Source organism: Canis lupus, chromosome 4 (assembly GCF_011100685.1).
Source record: "Canis lupus familiaris isolate Mischka breed German Shepherd chromosome 4, alternate assembly UU_Cfam_GSD_1.0, whole genome shotgun sequence".
In the NCBI taxonomy this organism is placed as follows: domain Eukaryota; kingdom Metazoa; phylum Chordata; class Mammalia; order Carnivora; family Canidae; genus Canis; species Canis lupus.
Genome location: NC_049225.1, coordinates 31,892,971 through 31,906,893, shown reverse-complemented (window position 1 = coordinate 31,906,893; position 13,923 = coordinate 31,892,971). Strand labels below are relative to the sequence as shown.

General features: G+C 35.6%; 1 protein-coding gene and 1 long non-coding RNA gene across 8 annotated transcripts in view; one reads left to right on the top strand and one right to left on the bottom strand.

Annotated features, from left to right (window-relative positions):
- NRG3 (neuregulin 3) overlaps positions 1 to 13,923 on the bottom strand; it is a 1,041,408-nt gene that overhangs the window by 520,059 nt on the left and 507,426 nt on the right. The gene's annotated exons all lie outside the window — the stretch shown is intronic.
- LOC102151392 lies at positions 7,824 to 13,800 on the top strand. The gene is made up of 3 exons (XR_005358071.1): positions 7,824 to 7,963; positions 10,242 to 10,365; positions 12,344 to 13,800. It is a non-coding gene; the product is annotated as an uncharacterized LOC102151392 (long non-coding RNA).

Genomic DNA, 13,923 nt, shown 5'->3' with positions numbered 1-13,923 from the left:
TTCCAAAATGGCACAAAACCTAAACAGTCCAATGATCACAGAAAAGATTGGAAAGAATCAGTTGCCTATCATTAAAAAGTGGCCCAAGACCCAAATGTTTTCCCAGATGCATTCTACTAACCTGAATATAAAAGATGACATCTACTTATATAAATAATACTAAACAACTGAATAATATGGAAGGTTATAAAACTTATTTTATGAAACTAAAAAAAAAAAAACCCTCAATATCCAAATCTAATAAACATAATGCAAAAAGAACAACATATCGATTACTTGTATATATGGATATACAATTCAAATGAAATACTGGCTATTTGATATTGGCCATAGTAACATGTTCCAAGATATGTCTCCTGAGGTCAGGGAAATACAGGCAAAAATAAAACTACAGAGGTCACATTAAAATGAAACGTTTCTGCACAGCAAAAGAAACAACAAACTAAAAGGCAACCTACTGCACAGGAGAAGATATTTGCAAATGATATATCTGATAAAGGGTTAATATCCAAAATAAATAAATATTGCAACTCAATACCCCAAAAACAACAATCCAATTAAAAAACAGCAGAAGACATGAATAGACATTTCTCCAAAGACATCCAGATTGTCATAAAAAGATGTTCAACAGAACTCATCATCAGGGTTGCAAGTCAAAACTATAATGAGATATCACCTCACAGCTGTCAGGATGGCTAAAATAAACAACACAAGAAAGAAGTGTTAGGATGTGGAAAAAAAGGAATCCTTGTGCACTATTGGTAGAAATGCAAACTGGTGCAGCCACTATGGAAAACAGTATGAAGATTCCTCAAAAAATTAAAATAGAGCTACTGTATGAACTAAAAATTGCACTACTCGTTATTAACTCAAAAATTAAAGACATTAATTCACAGGGATACAGGCACCCCTAGGTTTATAGCAGCATTATCTACAATAGTCAGATTATGGAAACATCCCAAGTGTCCACTGACGGATGAATGGCTAAAATAGATGTGGCAAATACACATGATAGAATATTATTCAGCCATAAAAAAAGAATGAAATCTTGCCATTTGCAGTGACATGGGTGGACTTAGAGAGTACTATGCTAAGCAAAATAACTCAGTCAAAGAAAGACAAATACCATATGAATTCACTCATATGTGGAATTTAAGAAACAAAACACATGAGAAAAGGAAAAATAGAGAAAAAGGGAGAGAAAGACAGAGACAGAGACAGAGAAACCACGAAACAGACTCACACACTGATGGTTTCCAGAAAGGAAGTGAGTAAGGGGATGGGGATCAAAGACTATATGTATCATAAAATAATAATAAAAAGAAAAAGAAAAAAAAGTGAATCCATAGTATATTAAAAGAATAAAACATGATGGCCAACCCTATAAACTCTATAGCCATAATTAAGCAAATATTAAGTATATTAAATGAGAACAACCAAGAGGCAATTAACAAAATTAGCAGTTATTCATAATTAGAGTAAAAAGCAAAATAATAAAATTCTAAGATGACAAACAGGGAAGGAATGCTCACTCTCAACCAACAGTTAGTGTTATTATGAGAATTTTAACTAATGCAATAGGACAAGTAAATTAAATAAGTATAAATATCCCATAAGAAGAATATAAGTAAACTTTACTTAGAGATATGATGATTTATCTGGAAAATAGTAGAAATTACTAAACAGTTTAAAAATTCCTAAGAGAACTTGGTAAGATGTGCAAATTATAAATATTGGAGGGAAATTTTATTTAAAATAGTGATCCTCCTCTCAAAAAAATAAAGATAAATTTAATAAGAAAGTTGAAGAATATAATTTTCTTTGAAAAACTATAAAATCTATTAAAATAATAAAAAAATGAGCAAATAAAGTACATTTTATGAAGGAGACCATACCATAAATCATTTTCCCATATTAATGTATAGATACAATGAGATTTCAAACAAAATCTCAATTTAAAAAGAAGTCAACAGACAATAAATGACTGTCATATATGTAGAAGAAGAAATACCTGAGAGTAGGCAAGAAAATTTTGAGAAAGAAGAAAAATGAGGGACACATTTTTTCTGGATTTTTATTATTGTTTCTTTTTTTCTTTTTCTTTCTTTCGTGTGTGTGTGTGTGTGTGTGTGTGTGAACTTAACACTTAACATGGGGCTTGAACTCATGATCTTGAGATCAAGAGGTGCATGCTTGAGTGAGCCAGTAAGGTTCCTCTTTCTCTTGGATTTTAAGACATTAAACAACTACTGCAATCAAAATAGGATATTCACATAGGGATGAATAAGTGGCCTAAAGAAAGAAATAGAAATTTCAGAATCGAATGCAAATGGATATTAGAACACAATATATTAAAAAATGATTTAATTCAGCAGAAAAAAACATTTCATAAGTGTTGGTATAATTGGCTAGGTGTGTAAAAGAAATAAAGCTAGAACCTTACCACAAGTCACATACAAAAATAAATTCCCAATATATTATATAATTGTATATGACTGTATTTAAAAATAAAATGTCAAATATATGAGAAGTAAATGTATGAGATTTTAGTGTAAACCTGGAATGGGTGACAGATTCTAAATCAGGAATGAAGTTTGAAAAGCCATAGGGAACGGAGATAGCAACACTGACTATATAATAATATTTGATAAAGGACTTGAACCCAGAATATATAAAAAGTTCTTATATCAACAATAAAAAGACAAATAATCCAATTAAAAATGAGCTAAGGATTTAAATAGACATTCCTCCAAGGAAAATACACAAATGGCATACAGCACATGAAAATGTGCTAAACATCATCAAACATTAAGGAAATGCTCATGAAAACCATTTTACATCCAATAGGATGATTAATATCTAATAGGCAGACAGCAGCAAGTGTTGATAAGGATGTGGAGACATTGAGCCTCTCACACTTTGCTGGTGTACTTGAGATTATACAGCTACTTTAAAAAAGTTTGGCAGTTCTTCAAAATGATAAACACCGAGTGATCATATGACTCAGCAATTCCACTCCTGGGTATATGCCCCAAAGAAATGAAAATCTATGTCCATGTAAAAACTCACTCACAAATGTTCATAGAAGCATTATTCACCATAGCCACAAAGTGGACACAACCGAAATGTCCATCAGCGGATGAACAAATAAAATTTGGTGTATCTATACAATGGATTGTTACTCATAAAAATTAATGAACTATTTTTTTATTTTTATTTATTTATTTTTTAAATTAATGAACTATCTATCTCTGCCAAAATATGAATGAAACTTGTAAACATTGTTAATTTAAGAATCCAGACACAAAAGGCCATATATTGTGTGCTCCCCCTGATATGAAATGCCCAGATTAGGCAAATCCATAGATATGGAAGGTAGATTTGTGGTTGCCAGGGCATGATGGGAAAATGTAAAGTGACTGCTAATAGATACGAGGTTTTTTTGGGGGGGAAATGAAAATATTCTGAAATTAGAGAGTGGCGGGTGGTTGTGTACCACTCTGTGAATATAATGAAAACCTCAAATTGTCCACTTTAAAAGGGATAAATTCTATGGTATGTGACTTTTATCTCAATAAAACTCTTAAAAGATAGACTAACAATAAGCACCACCATGATTTCAGAACAGTAGTCACGGTGTATCTATGGTTCTCCACACATATAGGATACAGAGAAAAAAATGACATTTTGGTAAAATTAAGAAAATTTTAATGTTCACTATAAGTTTTGGCTCAGTCAAATGATGTGTCAGTTAGAGTTTTGACATTTTCCAGAATGAGCCAAGGATACCAAGAATATGTTAATATACCACCAATTACATACCCTATTTTTTTTTAAGATTTTATTTATTTATTCATGACAGAGAGAGAGAGAGAGAGGCAGAGACACAGGCAGAGGGAGAAGCAGGATCCATGCAGGGAGCCCGATGTGGGACTCGATCCTGGGTCTCCAGGATCACACCCTGGGCTGAAGGTGGCAGCCAAACCGCTGGGCCACAGGGGCTGTCCCCCAATTACATATTCTAAATTCAATGACAATACATATAGCTCAGTTCTCTTTTGGCAATCATCCTCTAAATGTAAGTATGACAACATATAAAAAATAATTTAAACCACCCAGAGTGACTTGGTGACTCAGTTAAGTATCCAATTCTTGAATTAAGCTTAGCTCATGATCTCAGGGTGGAGAGACTGAGCCCAGTTGGGCTCCATGGTGAGCATGGAGCCTGCTTAAGATTCTTTTACTCCCTCTCCTTTTGCCCCTCCCCCTCCAGCTCATGGTCATGGGCATGCCCTCTCTCTCTCAAAATAATTATAATAGTAATAATACCATCATTATTATTATTACATACAAAATAATTATTATTGTGATATATAAAAAATTAGTATAATATAGTGATAAATATTAATGATATATAATTATAATTATTAAAATGATATATAATATAGTAATATATAATTAATATAGTTATATATGTCAGTTATATATGATTATTATAGATGATTATCCTAGTTATATATAATAAATATATACTGATATATAATAATACTGATATATGATAATATACTAATATACTGATATATGATAATATAATAATAATTACTATTATTTTTAAGCTATATGTGATTATTATATATAATTATCCTAGTTCTATACAATAAATATATACTGATATATGATATATGATAATAATACTGATATATATAATATACTGATATATGATAATATAATAATAATAATTATTTTTCTTAAGCTAACATGCTACCAGATTATTGACTGATGGAATCTGTCAACTTATTAATAAAATGATTTTAAGACAGTATAAATTCATGATATTAAATTAAATACAGTGCTACACTGACACTTAGTTCATGTTATTTTTAGACATTAGAAAAACATTAGTAAATGTTAAGCCATCATCTCTTTCTAGAAATTGATTCTTAGTCTGTGATTGTGCTCTATTTTCTTTGAACACAATTGTATTGATGTGCACGAACTCTTCACCTAGAATTTAAAAATTGTCATATATCAAAAAACACCCATATGCAGCTAACATTAAATATAGCTCAAATACATGGGCTAAGAGAACAGAAAACTGTATTTACATATGAAGTCTCTCTTCAAATTACCAAAAACCCATATATAATTTATATGATTCACATACTCAGTTTAGTTAGAGCAGAGAACATACTTATTCAGGACATGGGCCATTTTCACCAAATTCTGGCTGCAAACCTGCCATTTTTAATTGACAGTTTTTACCCAAGCAGAGAAAATAATTTACCACATAGCAAAGCTGACTTAAACATCTACTTCTTCCAAAAATTATAGCAGATTGGAAACTCTACCATTCCAACATACTCTGGGGATTACCACTGGCACAGCTGAATTCCAATTTGCAAACAATAATTCAGGGAAACCAGGCCGTATGTTACCGGTCACTGCTGGCAACTGCCTTCGCTCTGAGGTAGCATGCAACACGCCTGATTCACAATCAATACTAAATATTTAAGAAGGGAAAGAGGATCTTTTTTTGCTATCATCCATAAAATCATTTTCTGAAGTGTATAGAGCAGAACACTAGGGCCCAATTGTTCTAACAACTAGAAAACAACAACAGCAGGGAAACTCTGACAGGGGCTTCCACAGTCAGAGAGATTCGAGAACTAGCACCCACCAGGGTCCAGCCTTGTGACGTCATAATGCAGATGAGCACATTACAAGGTCTCAAATTCACCCTGGCAGGAATCCTGTTTAAGCTTGCTTAACTCAGCTTCTATCACTAATTTTTTTTTCTTTCTCTTTTCCTCTCTCTTTTTCCAAAACACACATAGAAAAGATCTTTGAAAATCTTAAGTGATGTCTGACTCAGGATAGGCAAAAATAAACACCTGCTGATTGAATAAACAACACTTCCACAACGCTTAAACAAGTGCACTGAAGGTGCAGGTGTCTAATTGAAGAACGACACCAACCGAAGATCCTCTGCAGCACTGTTGTTGGCCAAAGAATCACGTATAACCTCTAAATCATTATATCCTCAAAAGCAAATGTGGCTGAAATTCCTTGTGGTGCTCGGGCAAGCTATATAGGCACCGCTTGATAGATTGGTTAATGCTTTCCTTGTACACATTTGAAGTCAAAATGACAGGAGTCGAAATGACATATTCAGATGGAACCCAGTTTCTAGGAGGGTGCTACACATCCTTTTCCACAAAGCTTAAAGGTGCTTCAAACAGGCTTTCCTGTTTGAAAGCCACACCAATGCCACGAAACATTACCCACGGGTAGCTGGGGACAGGTATAGAATGGGCATGCTCTCACTAATGTACAGGACCAAGTAGACACAGAACTAGGACACAGCACTGCCCTTAATACCATCCTCACTTCTGGCCATGAACATTAAAAAAAAATAATAAGCAGAATGATAAAACCCCAAGTGGTGCTGAATAAGCACTACAGAAGCATTTGGGAAATCCAATTTTTACAGGTGGACAGCGTCCAGCAATTCAGTTCTATATCTGCTGGTGGGTGATCCAGATTTCTTATATAATTGTCCTTTTTTTGGGGGGGGGGGTAACTAAGTACAAAGACTTCAATTATTTGCCATTCAGGCCAGCCCCACAAGCCTCTGTATGTCAGGCAAAGATTACATCATTGTTGCCACATGGCCTTCTCTGTTCCCTTCTATGTAATGATAATGTCGACTTGTCCTGACACAGCATCTGAACTGATTTTCTTCCTTCTTCAGCCTGGTCTCTGAGTCCTTCATACGTGTCATGTCCAGAATCAAAAGCATCATTTAACTGAAATGGGAAGCATAATTTTACGCGAGGTTTCAGAGCTTTGGGAAATGACAATAGGAGATGCAGGTGTTATTATATATTTTATTTTATTTGCATGTGATAGAACTAGTGAAAGTGTGGATTTATTTATTTATTTATTTATTTATTTATTTATTTATTTATTTTTTACATACAGTAGTACTCAGTTTTTCAGTGTAGAACTTTATGGGTTTTAACACATGCAAACATCCTTGTGGCTACCATCACAAACAGGATAAGAGACAATCTCAACACCACAAAGAATTCTTTCAGGCTGTTCCTTTAACAACTGCACCCTCCCCCAGTGCTAACCCCTAGCAATCTCTGAACTGTCTCTTGCATTTTCAGCATGTTATAAATGGAATCCCTGGGTATTTAATACGGCTACTCTCACTTAGATTCATCCAGAATGTACATGTCGATAGTTTGCTCCTTTTTATTGCTAAGTAACATTCTATTGTATATATAGGACTGTTTGTTTTATCCATTTACCTCCTGTAAGACATCTGAGTTATTTCCAATTTGGGGCAACTGGGCTGCTATGAGCATTATTGTACAGGTTTATATATGAACATAAATTTCATTTCTTTAGAGCAATTTCCTAGAAGTGGGGTTGGAAGGTCATAGGGTAATAGTGTGTTTAATTTTGTGATAAACTGCCAAACTGTTTTCCAAGATGGCTGTACCATTTGGTGTTAATTGGATCTGAGCAAACAGACAACACTATAGTATTGGGGAAGAAATTATTTTTCATAGGGAGTTTACATAAGACGGAAAAATTTTTTTGCAGTAAAAACGAGAGAGTGAATATTAAGTAAATTCAGCTCTGTGTATCTTAAACCCAATGCACTTGGTTCATTTGTTGCTTGAAGATAAATACAGTATGAAATAAAAATTGATGAACACTAAAATGTAGTTACATCTTGCATAACTACAGTTTAGTGTGAAATCATTGCATTCCTAATTATGACTTCTGTTCTTCTAAGAACAGCTGGTATTACTGAATGTTTTAAATTGTGCAACAGTCTTAGCAAGAAAGGATCACTAGGAATGGTTACTCAGCTTGGAAAACGAATGCACGGATCAAGTCAGAAACCAAGACGGAGGCACAAGACCCCTGCAGCCAGGTATTTCAAAAGGTAAGTTCTCTGTTGAGCTGTCCAGGAGAGAGGTGGAAATGAGAAACAGGGATTGCAAGGCATTTGCTTAGGAAGAAAGAAAAAATATGAAAGGAAAATTAGGCTTTGGATATTTCCTTTGAGTTGCTGGATCGAACCTTGTCAAAGAACAACGTAAGACCAATAGTTCCTATAAGTGCGTTAGTCTGTTTGAGCTCAATTTCTGACCACACAAGTGGTCCTCATATAGCTGTTATACCATAACTCTCTAAGCACACCTAAAAATAAAACAAAATATAGTGAAAAAATTGGCAAACATGTACAAGACTGGAAATTAAGTAAGACACAGTTACTGTGTTTGGATGAGTTCCAGAACTATGTGGCTATTTTCTTTTGTTTTTAAAAAAGATCTCTATTTCTACCTTCTATTTAATGAGCAGGTATTTCTTTCATAGAAACAACATGTGAATAAGAAGATATGAGCTCAAAATGTATCACTTCCATAAAAGGATTACATTTCTTTTTTTAATTTTTTTTAATTATTATTTATTTATTTATGAGACACACACACACATACACACTAGAGAGAGAGACAGACAGACAGACAGACAGACAGAGGCAGAGGCAGAGGCAGAGGCAGCAGCAGGCTCCATGCAGGGAGCCCAATGTGGGACTTGATCCCGGGTCTCCAGGATCACACCTTGGGCTGAAGGCGGCGCTAAACTGCTGAGCTACCGGGGCTGCCCAGATTATATTTCTTTAAGAACATACAAGTCTATGATAAAGAAATACGTAAATCAATAATTGAATGCTGATGCCTTTCTGTACATGTGAAAAAAATTTCAGTGTTTTTTAGTAAATTTTAAGAAGTTACTAAGTTGTTTAATGGAAAGAATATTAACTTTAGTATGAATGCAAAAATTAACTAGCTTTTCAGAGCCTCCGGATCAGCATCTAAAAAACAGGAGTGGTTTTGTGCTTCTTTCTTCCTGTTTTAGGCATGTGATCAAAGAAAATGCATTATTCCAAACCCAAGCAGGGTCTACATCTGAAAATGCAGTTGGGTGTTTTTGAAATATTTATTTGTGACTTCCATTATCCACAAATGTCCTGACTTCTTGGTGGCCCTGCCTGCCTTAAAATTAGGGGAAAAATATAGCAACACATGATGGATCTTTTCTGAAATAGTGATGGGAAATCAATGGGTTTCCATTTTTTCAAAATAGATTTTTCATTAAAGTCAGGGTAGTCCAACAATGGGAAATAGTCTAGTTTAAGACATAATCCTTGGGTCTTCCTTGTAAAGAAGTACAGTGATGCTGGTAGCTTATCCTTAGAGTATCAAGTTCAGTGTGTTCGGCTGCCTAATTATAGCCATAAAAATGCACAAATTAATTGGTTTGGTTTTTCAGAGACCACTGATTACAGAAATTATTTTTCATCTGAAGAAGAAACTCAGTAAATCTCAGGGGAGAGTTTGTTAGGCTTAAACATCTGACTGCATTTTCGTCTTTAAAGTTGAGCTTTTTTTTTCATAAATTAAAGAGAGGAATAAGAGCATTAAGCATATTGTCAACATTATAACTTCTTCCACCAACAGCATTAATCTGCCAAACACAAATGCTCCTGATGAATGATGTAAATACAGGCTCCTGCAGTGTCTTCTGACTTGCATAAATCAATTCCTTTTTGTTATTGTGTCCACTCTATCCTTGGAATTGACTCAGATTTTGCATAGTAATACAAAGCTTCTCAAATATCCAACCTGAATGTGACTTGATCTTGCTAGTTTACACATAGGACCTAATTAAGCTTAAAAGATCCTCCCCAGGGATGCCTGGGTGGCTCAGCGGTTAAGTGCCTTCATTGGCCCAGGGTGTGATCCTGGGGTCCCAGGATTGAGTCCCATATGGGGCTCCCTGCACGGAGCTGCTTCTCCCTCTGCCTGTGTCTCTGCCTCTCTCTCTCTGTGTCTCTCATTTTTTTTTTTTTTTAAAGATCCTCCCCAAAACATGGTTGTTCATAACCTCCATCAGGCCCCACCTGGGATACGGTGGATTGCCTTTCCCTTTAAACCCATATTTTAGATCCGGACACTGTAGAAACCAGCAGTCATTTCTCTCAAACAGTTCCTCTTGTAAAGGTGCAGCGTGGCGTATTTGGCCCTGAAATGTGTCAATCACTAAAATGACTAATTCTGATCGCAGTTTACAACCTTCTTTCCAATTCAAAGCCTTCACTTCAAGGTTCTGGCTAAATTGAAATTTGCTTTCGCAAAATAACTCTCTCGCTCTTCCAGTCTATGCTGCCATCGTGGATCATTGGGACTTCTGCAGGAATCAGGCAAGCTGGTTTGACTAGCATCCCCCCTGGTCCCCTTCCAAACAGTTCTGTACTGGACAGCCAGACTGGAGCCTGATGCTGTGAGTCTGCACCCAGTTTCTACCATTCCCTGTAAACATTATGGGAGTCATTGTGCATGCCTGTGCCTCAGTTTCCCCTTCTGTAAAACCGGGATTGTAATAGCAAACACCTTAGAGGGCTATTGGCAATTGCATAAGCTAATGCATTTGAAGGCTCCAAAGAGATTCTGTATGTAAGATGTACTCAGTAAGGAGGACAATTACCCTTATTTTTAGGGTGAAACGAACTGTTTAATGTGCCTCACAAAGTCTTGCCTCTACATAGGTCAACATCCTTTTCTCAGAAGCACTGACCTTTCCTTCAGAGACTTATTTTCACTATGTTCTTTCTTTGCACATGTTTTCCCTTAAATGCATTTCCATGTATTTTGCCTGGAATACAACTCTCTTCTTCCTCTGTTACTCCTCAATCCTTGGCTCTTAATTCAAGCAACTTTCTTAGTGCATCTCTGACTGGACCAGGTCTACTGGGCCCTACAGTTTTCTAAGACTCCTTTTTATTTTCAGAGAACCAGAAAAATTGGCTATTTTCAGTTTGGAGAAATATGTAAACAGATGACTATGATGCAATTAAGGATATAAATATTTATAACTGGATTTTCAGGGACCTGAGGGGAAAGAATGAGTGACTCTGGAGACTGCATCAGGGAATGATTGAACTGATCTTAAAAGATGAATTAGAATCTGTCTCAAAGAGGCAAAAATGGGACTAGAAGCCACTGATGATTAAAGTGTTGGGCACCATTTTGGGAGCTATGAGGATAATGTCTCATTTAATTATCCTGAAAGTCCTCCAAGTTAAGTGCTGTTTTCTCAATTTTAGAGATGAGAAATCTGAAGGTTAAAGTAATATGCATAAAATCACGTAGCCTACCAACATAGGGTCTGGAGGTGAATTTAGGCTTGCTTCTTCCATATAACCTTTTGTACTAAAAGGCATCCTTCCCTATACAATGGCCTGTGGGGGTGAGAGAACAAGATTCACTGAGGGACCACTGGGAAGATTAAGGTGTGTTGGGGGTGGGCTATCAGGGATATTGGTAAATTAAGCTGAGAAGACAGATCAAGACTAAAATGTCATTACCTTTATATGTTTCCCATTGAGAGCAAAGTGTTTCATCTTGTAAGTCAAGTGAAGGGGAGGTGTCTTACCATTTGGGGCCCAAAGAAACTGACTACTCTCTCTGGGGACCCAGATGGACCTTACCTCTCTTTCTTTCTCCACCCTCTGGACAACCTTTTACTACTCATACATGAACTGACACGTCTGTGAACTCTGACAGGTTGGCACCCTATACAAATGGACCACAAGTTTTTGATCTCATAGTTCAAACTATTGTGAGAGAAAAATTGTTTACGGGGGCTATCACTTCCTTGATCCTCCTTGTTATGCTTGAGGGTGCAGAATTACAATGTGTAGACAGGAGTTAAAAGGGCAGAGCTAATTTCTCTCTGAGGGAGCTCCAAGTTAGGACAAACATTCCAAAATAGGTCAAACTAGATATGCCATACCAAAGAGCTTGAACTTTATCCTGAAAGCTATGTTTAAGAATTCTTAAAATACTACTGAACATCGATTTGTAATAGATTTATGCAAATTAACTACATTCAGCAGACAATGTAGTATACTTTGAACCCTTGAAAGATGTGCCCTGATTAAATATTGACTTTCTTTAGCTAAAAAATTTGCAAGAAGCCATCTGAACACAGAACCTGAGAGGTACCACGTTCATGATCTTTTAACAGAACATATTTGTCAGTATAGTGACAACTATCTATATAAACAAATACATGCCAAAAATACTAGCTAAGAGCATTTCTGTATTGCAGAAAATGGGTAAGACCACAACCTACCTGATATGCCTACAACATATATACTTCAGTTTGCAGGGAAGTATCTCTCTCACTGTTTTTATTCTCTAGTTTTGATATAAGGGGGAAAGAAGACATTAGTAATTATTCTTTCTTGTTTTAACAGTTTTACAGTTCACAGCAAGCCTCGGAAAATGAACTTCATCATGGAGCCAAAACAAGTATTCTCTGGACTGGAAAGACTCAACTTTAGAAAGATATCACTTTCTTTAAAGTAAATTCAAATGTGCTTGAATAATTATGGGAAAAATAATAGTGTGGTTTCCCTACAATCATTCTTACATTAAATGCTGTACATCAAAATCAAAATTATTTTTATGCATGATGGGCAGTTTCCCACTAACAATTTTCTAAATTGCCTAATAATTTTATGTAGCATAATTACAAGACTCCTGCTTGTGTATTTTTCCTTCTCTTTGCTTTCATCTGAATACGAATTAAGAGTAATCACTAGCGAACCTTTATGGTAGATGTTTACAATGTAATGTTGCAACGGAACTATATAAAATGAACCTAACAGGAAAGCCCTTGAAATACTTCTTCCATTAACAAAAGGACATGCAACCATATGAAGGAAAATTTCCAGACTAAGAGATTTTTCTGCATAAAGTGGGTGAATATGTGAAGGCAGATGATTGCTCATCAATCATTTTCCTTTCTAAAACTGCTGAACACGGGGCACCAGGATGGCTCAGTGGGTTGGGCTTCTGCCTTCAGCTTGGGTCATCATCCCAGGGTCCTGGGATGGAGCCCCACATCTGGCTCCCCGCTCATTGGGGAGCCTGCTTCTCCCTCTTCCCCATACTTGCACTCTCTCAGTCACTATCACCATCTCTCTCAAATAAATAAATAAAATCTTAAAAACATAAAACAAAAAACTCTGCTGAACATCTCCTACCTTATGATCCACTATTATGTGCAAATCAACATTTGTAAATCCAAACTCTCTATGAATGTTTCCCACTGTGATAGTTAATTTTTTGTCAATCTGGTTAGACTACAGTACCCAGTTGTTTGGTCAAACACTAGTCTGGATGTTCCTATAAAGGTCTTTTGTGGATGTGATTAATGTTTATCATCAGTTGACTTAATGGAGATTACCCTTGATTAAAGTGGGTGGGTCTCAATCCAATCAGTTGAAGGCCTTAATTGTCAACACTGGTTTCCTAAAAAGAAGGAAATCCGCCTCAAGACTGTAATACAGGACTCCTGCCTGAGTTTTGAGCTCAAAAGATAGCTGTATAGATTTTGGACTTGTCGACCCCTACAATGACATGAACTAATTCCATAAAACAAATCTCTCTCCACACACACACACACACACACACACACACACCTTATTGGTTCTGTTTCTCTGGAGAACCCTCACTGTTATATCCACATTTTATGCCTTCTTCTCTTTATGATTTTGGCAATATCTAGCATTAAGAATATGGTATCTTTCTTTTTTTTTGTTGTTTTTTGAAAATGTAGTCTTTATTCTGGTTGTCATATACCCAGTTCGGTATCAGAGTGGTTATTTTAGAAGTAGAGAGGATAAAGATATGGGGGAAAACATAGCAATTCTTGGTCAAATTTTCCTTGTCAAATTTTGAGTAAATAAAAATAATTCAATTTATTTATCTATTCTCTGATGATGGAATTTTTACAAAAAATCTTCAATATTTTATTTAAATCCAATTTGCC